This window comes from Oncorhynchus gorbuscha, linkage group LG05, assembly GCF_021184085.1.
Source record: "Oncorhynchus gorbuscha isolate QuinsamMale2020 ecotype Even-year linkage group LG05, OgorEven_v1.0, whole genome shotgun sequence".
Taxonomy (NCBI): Eukaryota; Metazoa; Chordata; class Actinopteri; order Salmoniformes; family Salmonidae; genus Oncorhynchus; species Oncorhynchus gorbuscha.
The window spans coordinates 36,915,505-36,931,749 of record NC_060177.1 but is presented as its reverse complement, the minus strand read 5'-3'; the positions used below and the strand labels follow the sequence as shown (position 1 = coordinate 36,931,749).

Genomic DNA, 16,245 nt, shown 5'->3' with positions numbered 1-16,245 from the left:
GGTTTAGAAATGTTAGCTCATTTATTAAAATAAAAACAGAAATAACTTACTTATAAGTATTCAAACCCTTTGCTATGAGACTCGAAATTGAGATCAGGGGCATCCTGTTTCCATTGATCATCCTTGAGATGTTTCGACAACTTGATTGAAGTCCACCTGAGATAAATGCAATTGATTGGACATGATTTGGAAAGGCACACACCTGTCTATATAAGGTCCCACAGTTGACAGTGGGAGCAAAAACCAAGCCATGAGTTCAAAGGAATTGTCCGTAGAGCTCCTAGACAGAATTGTGTCAAGGCACAGATCTGGGGAAGTGAATTAAAATATTTCTGCAGCATTGGCCTCCATTCTTTTTTTGGGAATTTTACCCCCTTTTTCGTGGTATCCAATTGTTTTAGTAGCTACTGTCTTGTCTCATCGAGAGACAAAGGTTGAAAGTCATGCATCCTCCGATACACAACCCAACCAAGCCGCACTGCTTCTTAACACAGCGCGCATCCAACCCGGAAGCCAGCCGCACCAATGTGTCGGAGGAAACACCGTGCACCTGGCAACCTTGGTTAGCGTGCACTGCGCCCGGTCCGCCACAGGAGTCGCTGGTGCGCGATCAGTCAAAGATATCCCTAACGGCTGAGCCCTTCCTAACCCGGACGACGCTGGGCCAATTGTGCGTCGCCCCACGGACCTCCCGGTCGCGGCCGGTTGCGACAGAGCCTGGCCGCGAACCCAGAGTCTCTGGTCGCACAGCTGGCGCTGGAGTACAGCACCCTTAACGACTGCGCCACCCGGGAGGCCCCTCCATCATTCTTAAATGGAAGAAGTTTGGAACCACCAAGACTCTTCCTAGAGCTGGCTGCCCGGCCAAACTGAGCAATCAGGGGAGAAGGGCAATGGTCAGGGAGGTGACCAAGAACCCGATGGCCACTCTGACAGAGCTCCAGATTTTCTCTTTGGAGATGGGAGAACTTTCCAGAAGGACAGCTATCTCTGCAGCACTGCACTAATCAGGCATTTATGGTAGTGGCCAGACATAAGCCTTAGGAAACGGCACACGACAGCTCTCAGACCATGAGAAACAAAATTATCTGGTCTGATAAAACAAAAATTGAACTCATGGGCCTGAATGCCAAGCGTCACGTCTGGAGGAAACCTGGCACCATCCATACAGTGAAGCATGGTGCAGGAGATAGCCTAGTGGTTAGAGTGTTGGACTAGTAACTGAAAGGTTGCAAGATCAAATCCCCGAGCTGACAAGGTAAAAATCTGTTGTTAATGGTTAACCCACTGTTCCTAGGCCGTCATTGAAAATAAGAATTTGTTCTTAACTGACTTGCCTAGTAAAATAAATAAATAGTGGTGGCAGCATCATGTAGAATGTATGCACACATGACTGTAAGTCGCTTTGGATAAAAGCGTCTGCTAAATGGCATATATTATTATTATTATTATTATGCTGTGGGGATGTTTTTCAGCTGCAGTGACTGAGAGACTTGTCAGGATCAAGGGAAATATGAACAGAGCAAAGTACAGAGATCCTTGTTGAAAACCTGCTCAGGGCCTCAGACTGGGGCGAAGGTTCAACTTCCAACAGGACAATGACCCTAAGCACACAGCCAAGACAACGCAGGAGTGGCTTTGGGACAAGTCTCTGAATGTCCTTGAGTGGCCCAGCCAGAACATCTCTGGAGAGACCTGAAAATAGCTGTGCAGTGATGCTCCCCATCCAACCTGACAGAGCTTGAGAGGATCTGCAGAGAAGGATGGTAGAAACTCCCCAAATACAAGTGTGCCAGGGTTGTATCGTCATACCCAAGACGACTCGAGACTGTAATTCTTACCAAAGGAGCTTCAACAAAGTACTGAGTAATGGGTATGAATACTTATGTGAATTTGGAGGTTTAAAAAAAAAAATTCTGACCAACTTTTTTCTTTATGGGGTATTGTGTGTAGATTGAAAAGGGGGGCAAAACAATTGAATCAATTTTAGAAAATGGCTGTAGCGTAACAAAATATGAAAAAAGTCAAGGGGTGTGAATACTTTCCGAGTATAATGTCTGAAATAAAACTTTGTTTTCTCCTCTCCCTTCACTGCACTGACTGGAAAAGCTTTGCCAGTTGCTGAAAAATGAAAATGAAAATCCTTCCTTGAATCTCTACTCTTATATGGCAGGTTTAGCTGTCTTGTGGTGACCCGGCATATTATGAGTCAGTGTGTTCCAAGGCAATACACAGAGGATATGCTCATGTCTCTCCCCCTACTGTATTTAAAGCCCCCTTTTCCTTTCAAGTATCTCTCACTTTCTATGTTTCTTCCTGACTTGAGAGAAAATGTATATGTTTGTCTGTGGTGCTGGTTTCACTGGAAAGATACTTCTTTCACAAGTTCTCTCCTTCTGTTGACCTGATGCCATGAATGACGCCATTTGAGTGTTTTTTCTATTTATTGAAATGGAATTTACCCCGCCTACGACAAAGCGTTTTCAACCCACATAATGCAAACTTTGTTTATGTTTACTTTCAGGTCGCAGCTGCAAAAGCAGTGAATTATGGTCTTCCGTGTTGTTTTGGGGGATTTTTTGTGTACCTTATCTTATGCTGCCTCTGCTATTAAAACTTCTTATGGCTGAGATCCCGCTAACGGGATCGATATGACAACAGCCAGTGATAGTGCAGGGCGCCAAATTCAAATAACAGAAATATCATAATTAAAATTACTCAAAAGATACAAGTATTTTACACCATTTTAAAGATACACTTCTTGTTAATCCCACCACAGTGTCCGATTTCAAATAGGCTTTACAGCGAAAGCACCACAAACGATTATGTTAGGTGAGTGCCTATTCACAGAAAAACAAAGCCATTTTTCCAGCCAAAGAGAGGAGTCACAAAAAGCACAAATAGAGAGAAATTAATCACTAACCTTTGATGATCTTCATCAAATGACACTCATAGGACTTCATGTTACACAGTACATGTATGTTTTGTTTGATAAAGTTAAATATTTATATAAAACAATCTCAGTATAAATTGGCACGTTATGTTCAGTAGTTCCAAAAACATCCGTGATTTTGCAGAGAGCAACACCAATTTACAGAAATACTCATTATAAATGTTGATGAAAATACAAGTATTATGCATGGAACTTTAGGTAAACTTCTCCTTAATGCAACCGCTGTCAGATTTCAAAAAAGCTTTATCGAAAAAGCAAACCATGCAATAATCTGAGTACGGTGCTCAGAGACCAAAACAAGCCAAACAGATATCCGCCATGTTGTGTAGTCAACAGAAGTCAGAAATAACGTTATAAATATTCACTTACCTTTGATGATCTTCATCAGAATGCACTCCCAGGAATCACACAATAAATGTTTGATTTGTTTCGATAAAGTTCATCATTTATGTCCAAATACCTCCTTTATGTTAGCACGTTCAGCCCAGTAATCCAAATTCATGACACTCAAGCAGACGAAAAGTCAAAAAGTTCCATTACAGTCTGTAGAAACATGTCAAACGATGCATAGAATCAATCTTTAGGATGTTTTTAACATAAATCTTCAATAATGTTCCAACCGGAGAATTCCGGTTGGAATTCCTCCAGCTCGTGGCTCTCTGGCAGACCTCTGACTCATTCCCTCTCATTCGCCCCCACGTCACAGTACAAGCCTCAAACAAGGTTCTAAAGACTGTTGATATCTAGTGGAAGCCTTAGGAAGTGCAATATGACCAATATCCCACTGTACCAACCAGATTTCCCACTTCCTGGTTGGATTTTTTCTCAGGTTTTTGCCTGCCATATGAGTTCTGTTATACTCACAGACATCATCCAAACAGTTTTAGAAACTTCAGTGTTTTCTATCCAAATATACTAATAATATGCATATCTTATATTCTGGGCCAGAGTAGCAGGCAGTTTACTCTGGGCACCTTATTCATCCAAGCTACTCAATACTGCCCTCCAGCCATAAGAAGTTCATTTATTTTCTGCTCTCTCTCCCATTCTCTCTCCCCCTTTTCTCTCTCTCCCATTCTCTCTCCCCCTTTTCTCTCTATCCCATTATCCCATTATCTTGCTCTCTCTGCCCTTCACCTACGCTCTCTCTCTCTCTCCTTCTAAGTAATTGATGCCTCCCTCCTTACCTTGCCTGGTGTAGTCAAGGAGGCGACGGCAGTCCCAAGGTCAACATCGATACCGAGCTAACAGTGAAACAGCAGTTCACACTCCCTACTAATGAGAGTCTATTAGGCTCAGCTTGAAAAGTCAAACTTTGAGTAGATGTTTTAAAAATATCAGATTTGATTAGTCTTTCGCCAGACATATTTGATCATGCATTTTTTTTAAAGTTAGTGTCAGTGTCAGCAGAGGCATGATTGGAAGTCTGAGACAGCATCTGCTCAGGGCCATATTCTGACCTGAGATAGCACTAAACTCAAATTTGTCTCCCATTAACGTCAATGAATGACGCAAAAGTCAGAGTTAAGTTGCTCCTGTTCTTTTCAGAAAGGGAATACAAGACAAGTACAAAGCTAAACTAATGAAATTGTTTTTTTAGTAACTTCCCCTGAAGGCCTTACCCATGCTCTTTCATCCTCTGTGTTACCTTGTTTTACATTGTACCAGTATATTATATTGCTCAGAGAAATATCAGGTGTAGAGTCTATTATTCATGCTACATTGCGGCTGTGTTGAAACGGATGTAAACAGATGTGATTTAGTCGACAGTGGGTTGAACAGACCACTGAGGTTATCAGCCTGTAGCCCACTACACAAACATGCCAAAAGACTACATTACTCTACATGGCACAGTTTTTGAGAGAGCAATGGCGATCAATCAGATTGATATCTTGTTTGTTGACTGTCTGAATGTATAAATAAAGGTTAAGTCATGTGTTTCGGAGACAGAGACAGAATTTGTGTGTGTGTGTGTGTGTTTTGCATGAGTAAGGAGGTTTATGTCTTCACCTTGATGTCTTTGTGTGTCTTGTAACCAGATTGATCACTATGCCCAGAGGGATTTGAAGAGGGGACTCCAGCTCTTTGGCACCGAGGGCAACGTGGGCTTGACCAACGCTTGGATGATCGTACAAACGGATGTAAGTCCTTAAGCAGAGTGTTTGTGTGTGTGTGTACACAAGATGGCACCGATAGAGATGGCAGTTTTGTTTCTAGTCCTTAGGAAACTGTACAGTATTTAGTTTTTTGAATGTATTATTTCCTACATTGTTAGCACAGAAAACTCTCAGCTTTCACGCTTCAAGATTGCTTCAATCATAGACTGGAATATGTTCCGGGTAGCCTCAGAAAATAACATTGACGTACATGCTGACTCAGTGAGCAAGTTTATAAGGAAGTGGATAGGAGATGAATGCAAGTACCACCGCATTTAATCATGGCAAGGCGACTGGAAACATGGCCCGAATACAAACAATGTAGTTATTCCGTCCATAAGGCAATCAAACAAGCAAAGTATTAGTATAGAGACAAAGTGGAGTCACAATTCAATGGCTCAAACACGAGACGTATGTGGCAGGGTCTACAGACAATCACGTATTACAAAAAGGAAACCAGCCCCATCGCGGATATCGACGTCTTGCTTACAGACAAATTAAACAACTTCTTTGGGCGCTTTGAGTACAATACAGTGCCACCAACGCGGCCCGCTACCAAAGACCTTGGGCTTTCCTTCACCGTGGCCGACGTGAAAAAAACATTTAAACGTGTTAACCCTTGCAGGGCGGCCGGCCCAGACGGCATCCCTAGCCACGTCCTAAATACGGACATATTCCATCAATCCCTGTCTGCTGTCCCTACATGCTTCAAGATGGTCACCATTGTTCCTGTTCCCAAGAAAGCGAAGATAACTGAACTAAATGACCATCACTTCTGTCATCATGAAGTGCTTTGAGACTAGTTAAGGACCATATCACCTCCACCCTACCTGTCACCCTAGACCCACTCCAATTTGCTTAAGGCCCCAATAGGTCCACAGACGATGAAATCACCATCACACTGCACACTGCCCTAACCCATCTGGACAAGAGGAATACCTATGTACGAATGCTGTTCATTGACTACAGTTTAGCATTCAACACCATAGTACATGCCAAACTCATCCTTTAAGCTTGAGACCCTGGGTCTCAACCCCGCCCTGTGCAATTGGGTCCTGGACCTCCTGACGGACTGCCCCCAGGTGGTGAAGGTAGGAAACCATCTCCACTCCGCTGATCCTCAACACTGGGGCCCCAGTCGATGCGACGGCAGTGGAAATTTTAAGTTTCTCGTGTACATATCACCAAGAAACTGAAATGGTCCACGCACACAGACAGTGTGGTGAAGGCGCAACAACGCCTCTTCAACCTCAGGAGGCGGAAAAAATGTGGCTTGTCACCGAAAACCTTCACTAGCTTTTACAGATGCACAATTGAGAGCATCCTGTTGAGCTACATCAACGCCTGGTATGGCAAAAGCACCAGCCACAACCGCAGGGTTCTCCAGAGGGTGGTGCGATCTGCACAACGCATCACTGGGGGCAAACTACCTGCCCTCCAGGACACCTACAACACCCGACGTCACTGGAAGGCTTTAAAAGACAATCAAGGACAATAACCACCCGAGCCACTGCCTGTTCACCCCACTTCCATCCAGAAGGTGAGGTCAGTACAGGTGCATCAAAGCTGGGACAGAGAGATTGAAAAACAGCTTCCATCTTTACATATCTCTCATTACTCATCTTATATGTACATTTGAAGTCAGAAGTTTACATACACTTAGGTTGGAGTCATTAAAACTCGTTTTTCAACCACTCCACACATTTCTTGTTAATTAACAAACTATAGTTTTGGCAAGTCGGTTAGAACATCTACTTTGTGCATGACACAAGTCATTTTTCCAACAATTGTTTACAGACAGATTATTTCACTTATAATTCACTGTATCACAAGTTTACATACACTAAATTGGCTGTGCCTTTAAACAGCTTGGAGAACACTTACCGCTCAGGAAAGAGACGCGTTCTGCCTCCTAGAGGTGAACGTACTTTGGTGCGAAAAGTGCAAATCAATCCCAGAACAACAGCAGGACCTTGTGAAGATGCTGGAGGATACAGGCGCATAATTATATATATCCACAGTAAAAACGAGTCCTATATCGACATAAGCTGAAAGGCCACTCAGCAAGGAACCACTGCTCCAAAACCACCATAAAAAAATCCAGACTACAGTTTGCAACTGCACATGGGGACAAAGATCATACTTTTTGGAGAAATGTCTGATGAAACAAAATAGAACTGTTTGGCCATAATGACCATCGTTAAGTTTGGAGGAAAAGGGGGGAGACTTGCAAGCCGAAGAACATCATCCCAATCGTGAAGCACGGGGGTGGCAGCATGTTGTGGGGGTGCTTTGCTGCAGGAGGGACTGGTGCACTTCACCAAATAGATGGCATCATGAGGTAGAAAAATTATGTGGATATATTGAAGCAACATCTCAAGACATCAGACAGTTTGGTCGCAAATGGGTCTTCCAAATGGAAAATGGCCCCAGGCATACTTCCAAAGTTGTGGAAAATGGCTTAAGGACAACAAAGTCAAGGTATTGGAGTGGCCATCATAAAGCTCTGACATCAATCCTATAGAAAATGTGTGGGCGGAACTGAAAAACCGCACGCAAGCAAGGAGGCCTACAAACCTGACTCAGTTTCACCAGCTCTGTCAGGAGGAATGGGCCAAAATTCACCCAACTTATTGTGGGAAGCTTGTGGAAGGCTACCCAAAACGTTTGACCCAAGTTAAACAATTTAAAGGCAATTCTACCAAATAAAAGCTGAAATAAATAATTCTCTCTACTATTATTCTGACATTTCACATTCTTATAAAGTGGTGATCCTAACTGGCCTAAGACAGGGAATTTGTACAAGGATTAAATGTCAGGAATTGTGAAAAGCTGAGTTTAAATGTACATTTCCGACTTCAACTGTATATGCTGTATACTGTATCCTTCACTATCTATTCTTTACTATCTATTGCGTCTTAACCGCTCTGTCACTGCTCATCCATATATTTTGTACTTATATATTCTCATCCCATTCCTTTACTAGATTGTGTGTATTAGGTTTTGTTGTGGAATTGTTCAATATTGCCTGTTTGATACTGCTCTTCTGTCGGCTCTAGAAGCATAAGCATTTCTTTACACTCGCAAAACATCTGCTAACCATGTGTATGTGACCAATAAAATGTTATTTTATTTGAAGCAGGGCACTTAACTCTAATTGCTCTTGTAAGTCATCCAGAGCGTCTGCTAAGTGAATAAAATGTCAAATGTAAGTCAACTTGTCCTGCTTAGACTGCCCCCTGGTGGTCAACAGTAGAACAGTACAGTCTTAAATTATTCTGATCCTAGATCGGTTTATGACACTGAATGACAATGGCCATAGGAGTTAGCAAGACGGCACAATCAGATCTGGGGCCAGGCTAGTGTTAAAACAGTTCAAGCTTGGAGAAATACAGTACTGCAGGCTAATTACATTATCATATGTACCACTTCATAGGGACAAGGGATTATACAATCAAACCTGATTCCAACCAATAAGAACAGCCTTCGATTCTTTAAATAGGCTGTCAATCAGTAAGAGGAATGCAAATTGGACCGCACGGCTCCCCGAAGAACAACATTGTTTGTTTCCACACTGACTTTGATGTGCTCGGCTTTGTATTATTCATGACCAAAAATCCAATGCTCAAATCGTGGGCAAAGGAAAGTAGGAAACACAAGGTGAGGAAAGATAGTAGAGGAAAGGTTGAACAAAAGGAGCGAATAAAAATGTTGCTGGTGAAAGCTGCCGATAGACTTCAAAAGTTACACGATATCAGACTTTGGGCTGTTCATCACAGAAGGGGCCACTTTTACATTACAGAGTCCAGTTTGATTGTTTGTAGTGTGCATTAGTTGTGTGTGTATGTGAGTGACCATGTGTTCAACGTGAAATTCTAGATTGAGTCAAATGTCAAAACCGCAGCAAGAAAAGTTCTCATTCCATAAAACCAAGCTTACCCTCTCCACACCCCACTGAATACATTACCACACTGCAAAATGTTAATCTAGTTCCAATTCAGTAACGGCCCATTTGGAGTGATGAGGGAGAACTATCTAAAAAGAAAAAAAAAAACGATGTGACAGATATGTTTAACATGTCAGAGCCTGAGAACGATCTCCGTTTTTGAATCATGCAGAATGGTTTTAGTGTGTAGCATGTTCGGTTTTCCTCTCTGTTCTGTCATTGACATGCAGTGTCCTTGTCTGGTGTAGTTCCGCTGCTGTGGCGTGACCAACCATACGGACTGGTTCGATGTGTACAACGCCAGCCGTGTGCCCGACTCCTGCTGTCTGGAGTACAGCGACAACTGTGGCCTCGAGAACCCAGGGACCTGGTGGACTGCTGTAAGATGCACAGGATAAAAACATGCACGAACAAACACATATGCACACACACACACTCGGTCTCTCTGAAATGAATACACACGCGCATGCACACTTAGTTCGTTCCCAAATGTTATTCTGTAGTTTTTGGTGCCCAAATGTTTAAAAAAGAATGTTTGTCTAAAAGCCTCCCTTGTGACCAACCAGCTAAGCAAAACATTATACTGCGAAAAATCTCAGACAATCCACACAGTCCACAGAGATTTTTGCTAAAACCCTACCCACGCTTTGGGAAACACTGCTGTGCTGAGGAGAACTACCTGTTCTCATATTCCTTATACCTGGGGTAAAAGGCATATTCAAATATAAGGGGTATTTAATCCCTAAACGTGTGTGTGTGTGGGGGGGGTCTTTACTGCACAAGTAATAGCACACTCTTAAATGGCAAAGCAGACAGTCAAAAATGTATCATAAAGAATAAGGTTTACATCTAGGAGAAAGCTCAGGAATAATTGTATAATAATTATATTTGGGGACACACATTTAACCCCTTTTTTTGGGGCACAAAATTACTTCCATACATTCATTCATTTTTTAAACTGGTCCCGGGTTACCTTTAGACTAGTCACGTGACACTTGTGGGAGTCATATGGGGAAAAAAATGGAGAACACCATAGTGGGGTCATAGACCGTTTCTCGGGATGCTTCGTGGTCTGACAAACAGAGTAGTATTTCCACAGATATATCTCTAGACAGATTTTGATGTGGATTTGTTTATGTTAATCAACTCTGTTTTGGAATCTCGGCTTCGAGGTCTGCAGCAGCAGTGCTGACTTTCTTTCGCCCCTGGTAGTTAGTTAATATATAATTACTTGATTAATCCCCGTGTTCGGCGAGAGAATCCACTCAACTGGTGTCCCAGGTCTAAATCCATGATTATAGGGAAGACTGAAAAACAGCAGTGCTACAGACCAACAGGCTGACTACACCGATCGCGTCGCAAAATAAATGTAGAAATCTGTGTTATTCAATTATTGCGCGCGCCAAACAAGCGTCTGCGTTGCCACGGGCTAAAATAGAAATCCGTTCTATTTCTGACGCAGATTGCGCTGCAAGTCCTGCCTCTCCCATCTCCTTATTGGTTTGTAGAAGCAGGTACCCACGTGCCGTCTCCTCATTGGTTATAACCACGTGGGTGACTGAAAGACGAACAAGGTCAGTGGCGGTAATGCACCTAATTTATGAAAGTTGCCAATCGCAATATAAAGTCCAGAGAAGAAAAATCTGGCAGGAGGAGAGATGACTAGAAACGATTCGGTTGACCGTTTTTATGTGTGAATTAATTGGCGGAGTAGAGGACCTTGTGCATTTCAGGTCAAATAACAACTCATTGTTTATATCCCAGGACAAATTCGCTAGCAACAGCAAGCTAGCTAAATAAGACAAATTAGCTTGCAAGTGCCCAAATTCCCCAAATGAACATAATTGGTTCAGAGTTTGTTCTGATATTTTAACCTGCGTGTCGTGATTGCGTTTGGTGTGGGGGGGATAAAATACATTTATGTACAATGGTGCATGTGTGCAGCCGGTTTGGGTTCCCTTGTAAGGCGTAAATTATTTCTGCCGTGTACCATGCCAGGCTCATGCACTCTGTGCCAGTCCCATCACTGTCTACCATTGTCTATGCCACTATGTTGAATTATTACAACAACCACTTTGAGGATATATAAACTATTCACTTTTTTTTACATAAGGACTTGTAGTTGTCTAGTGGTCCATCATCCTTTTCACTGTGTTACTACACGTAATGAATGTTGGAAAGGGAGAGTCGAAACTTTGGTTGACGTCGCCTATGTGTATATCCCGTTCGAGTTGGCCATGAAAAATTCAGCTCACTCACTTGTCCCAGCACAGAGTGATGGTATCTGCAAGTCACTCCCATCCTTCCGTCCATCGCACTAGATAGGGATGTTAGCCCTCCCAGGGAACAACAGAGCAGAGTTGGGCAAAATGTGGAAGGCAAGGGACCCACTTAGCTAACATGACAAGGAGATGATTTTCAGAGGAAAAGGCGTGTGTGGGATGCGTCACTGTGCTGGCCAGTGTATAAAAGAGTCTGTGGGCCAATACTCTTGTAAGTCTACCAAGACTAGCACCAGATGGAGTGAATGAGGAAACACATTCAATTGTTAGTTTTTGTTTTCTCTAACCTTTCAGGTAAAATCACTTTTTCTATGGCTGTTCTATTCACCTAATAATCCCCAGTTTACAATTGGCTCATTCATCCCCCTCCTCTCCCCTGTAACTATTCCCCAGGTCGTTGCTGCAAATGAGAACGTGTTCTCAGTCAACTTACCTGGTAAAATAACGGATAAATAAAAAATATATATTTTATGTGCTTTAAAATATTTGTTTCCATTCTTGTGTGCCTCCACAGCCATGCTACGAACGGGTGAAGGATTGGCTACAAGAGAATCTGGTGGCCCTGTGGATCTTTGCTCTGTGTACGGCACTCACACAGGTACAGACACTGGTGACACCATTGTACAGTTCACAAGCATTTCGCTACACCCCCATTAACATCTGCTAAACACGTGTATGTGACCAATACATTTTATAGAGAGATGTCTATTGACAGGGAACCACAGCATCTTAGCTTGGCACCAGAAGATCGGCATTTTGCTTTTCCGACTTTGACCATTGGTTGTCATTGCTATACACAGACCCCATTCCAAATATCTGCGCACCTGAACGTTTTACTGTAGCTTGCATTGGGGTCAGACAATGGCATGACGACAAAAGTCAAGAGGAGTTGGGTTAAAGCACATATTGTATAGATCTGGAACCAGGCTAATATCACTAACAATTGATAAAAATGAGATGATTTGAAAGTAAGCCACTATTGTTAACTATTACAGTGAACTCAAATTCACGACGTTGTACTTTTTTATTCTCAATGGAGACTGGCTGTGTCTGAATACCCACACTAGCTTATTATATACTTCAACTGCATGCTATGTACTCATCGTCGCATAGTAAAAAGTATACAGTTTGCCGCGACCGCAACGTAGTGGTGGATCCTGACTGGCTGAGTACGTGGGGCGGGGCTGAGTGCGGGTGGATTTTTCTTGCATCGCATTATCCAACAGTATACCGTAGCCCATATAGCCATTCTATCCTATTTCAAAAGGACTGAAGACAGAAACAAATCATTTGGTCCCATTTCAACATATTTCTGAGTGAAACCAAAGTGCTGTATCGTATACATTAGCCTAGTACACACAGCAAAACTTTTCAAATCAAAAGGCTATTGCACAGAAAAACGTGGACAGATGGGCGCATCGCAAATTCAGAACCGCTGGACAGCAACATAATGAACTAAAGCACTGATCATTGGGAAGGAGTTAAGGCTTGATCCATACATTAAATAATGAAACAGGTAGCCTACAAAACCTAAACAATCCATATGTTCAAAACAAAAAGCCTGATTAACACGACATCAATAACGCAGCCACATCCCGAGTCCCCGGTGCCGACACACTCAGAAATCACCACGTTTCAGTATTTACTTTAAAAGCTCTGACGAAGGCCAAGAGAACAAGAAACACTTTATGAGAAAACAGAAATCCATGTTAGGTCAAATAAAATAGTTTTTTTAAATGATGTAGCCTACTATGCAATATTCGTGAACACCACCGCAGAAGCTTCGCTATCGGCATCTTCCCAATTAAGTAGCATAGTTTTGTTGTTTGGTTAGTTGACGAGAACTTGGGCTCGTCACTCACAGCGCCCCTCTTCCAATGCATTGTGGGAAAGTGTGCATCGAATTCTACTAGATGTTGAGCTGAAATTAGTATAAACATCCTAGATTTTCTTAAATGTACACTACCTACTCATTCCAGGGTTTTTCTTTATTTTTACTATTTTTTACATTGACAAATAATCACAGACAGTGTCACCAACAAAGCACCCCCACACCATCACACCTCCTATGAAACAACACATATGGAATTATGTAGTAACCAAAAAAATTGTTAAACAAATCAAAGTATTTTATATTGATGATTTTTCAAATATCCACCCTTTGCCTTGACAGCTTTGCACACTCTTGGCATTCTCTCAACCAGCTTCACCTGGAATGCTTTTTCAACAGTCTTGAAGGAGTTCCAACATATGCTGAGCAGTAGTTGGCTGCTTTTACTTCACTTAATTTGGTTGAGGTCAGGTGATTGTGGAGGCCAGGTCATCTGATGCAGCTCTCCATCACTCTCATTATTATTGGTAAAATAGCCCTTACACAGCCTGGAGGTGTGTTGGAAAACAAATGATCGTCCCACCAAGTGCAAACCAGCGCAAACCAGCTGGGATGGTGTATCGCTGCAGCATGCTGTGGTAGCCATGCTGGTTAAGTGTGCCTTGAATTCTAAATAAATCACAGACAGTGTCACCAACACAGCATCCCCACACAATCACACCTCCACCTTCCCAGTGGGAAATACACATGCCGAGATCATCCGTTCATCCACATCGCGTCTCACAAAGACATGGCAGTTGGAACCAAAAATGTAATGTCCATTGCTCGTGTTTCTTGGCCCAAGCAAGTCTCTTATTATTATTGGTGTCCTTTAGTAGTGTTTTTTTTGCAGCAATTCGACCATGAAGGCCTGATTCACAGTCTCCTCTGAACAGTTGATGTTGAGGTGCCTGCTACTTGAACTCTGAAGCATTTATTTTGGCTGCAATTTCTGAGGCTGGTAACTAATGAACGTATCCTCTACAGCAGAGGTAACTCTGGGTCTTCCATTCCTGTGGGGGTCCTCATAAGAGCCAGTTTCATCATAGCACTTGGTTTTTGCGACTGCACTCGAAGAAACCTTCAAAGTTCTTGAAATGTTCCATATTGACTGACCTTCATGTCTTAAAGTAATGATGGACTGTTGTTTCTCTTTGCTTATTTGAGCTATTCTTACCATAGCATGATTTGGTAAAAGATAAAGCCCATATTATCTTCTGTATACGACCCCTACCATGTCACAACACAACTGATTGGCTCAAACGCATTAAGAAGGAAAGAAATTCCACAAATTAACTTAACAAGACACACCTGTAAATTGAAATGCATTCCAGGTGACTACCTCATGAAGCTGGTTGAGGAGAAAATGCCAAGAGTGTGCAAAGCTGTCGTCAAGGCAGGGTGGCTATTTTAAGAATCTCAAGTATAAAGTATATTTGAAAAATCTTAAATATAAATTATATTTTGATTTGTTGAACACTTTTCCGATTACTACATAATTCCATATGTGTTATTTCATAGTTCTGATGTCTTCACTATTATTCTACAATGTAGAAAATAGTAAAAATAAAGAAAAACCGTTGAATGAGTAGGTGTTCTAAAACTTTTGACCAGTAGTGTATATACTATAAAACTTTCTATTTCCGCATACTGAGAATGAGTCTTGGTTCATTTCTGTCGCAAATCCCCATAGCTGATTATCAGCTGTTGTCAAAGCCGAAATGAGTATGACATTCGGGCATTTAAAGTAAACTAGATTTCCTGCTATAAAATGTAAAAACATTTGCATACTCAAACGGCCTACTATTTAGGACGCAAGTACGGGTATTTGGACACGGGCCACTTTATTGATGATGTAGTTGTCTCACATTGATTTTGATTGTGTATGTGATCCCTTTGTGTAGATTCTGGGTTTGGTGTTCTCTATGACGATGTTCTGCCATGCAGTCAAAGTGGAGACCTTCTACGCCTAGCTTTGCCCCCAAAGGACCCTGGGAATGAGGGCGGCACACACACCCCTCCCACAGACCCTGTCCCTCTACTCTTTCTCAGCGACACCCTCGCAGACCAATCCTCATGTCACATCTTCACAACAACCTGTACTGTTAAACAGCCACAATGCCATATCGGGAGCCGATGGATGGTTTTTGCTCAATTAAATGTTATTCGCTCATTTTGTGCTCAACGTGTACATGTAATATGTAGAAATACGCATAGAGATGTTTTAAATTATTTTGAATCACTCTATAATCTAAGTGTTTTGAAACGAGAGGAGAGCTAAGGAATGCAGGTCGGGAGTGCATTTAGTTAAACAGGCCATGCAAGTACTAAAGTGCATGGCTCTTATAGTGGTGTTTACTGAATGTTTGGCTCATCCAAATCGACTTATCCTTGAGGTTTTTTTTCTTCCACCATCAAGAAATAAAATAAATTAGAATCCATTGTAACAGTGAATTCATAATAACTTATTTAATGAACTAGTTAATCTGGAGGGATTTATTACATATAAAGGAATATAAGTATAGCAACTTCAATACTAAGAATGTCTGGATGTTCACAAAACCCATTAAATTAGACAATGGTCCTAAGGCCCATCTCGAGTGTTGCACAGAACAAAACCAACGAGTCATCCTAGGTACTAAAATGTCTCGATCTCGCTGTCACAGACTCTGTCAAGATACTCGACAACGTCTCCCTGCTGTGGCCTAGGGGCATTTCTTTTTCACAGTTCTCATCAATGTTATTACATTCACATTGACCCCAACTTCTGTGTGACCCCATGAATAACCATTCCTTTTTCCCCCCATGTCTACAGTTATTTAGCTATTTCTAGCTTGGTAGATCAGTCTTCCATACCAAATGCATGAGAACATCAGAAAACTCCAAAAACAACGTTCGATTAGAAATGTGTTTGTGGTCACAACCGGCCGTGATCGGGACAATTGGCCTAGCGTCATCCGAGTAGGGGAGGGTTTGGCTGGGGGGGGGGGCTATTAAACATTGGCTCATCGCGCTCTAGCGACTCCTTGTGGCTGGCC

General features: G+C 42.2%; 1 pseudogene; it reads left to right on the top strand.

Moving 5' to 3' along the window:
- The window catches only part of LOC124035911, a 95,509-nt pseudogene extending 79,713 nt beyond the window's left edge, over positions 1 to 15,796 (top strand).
- The last annotated feature ends 449 nt before the right edge of the window (positions 15,797 to 16,245 follow it).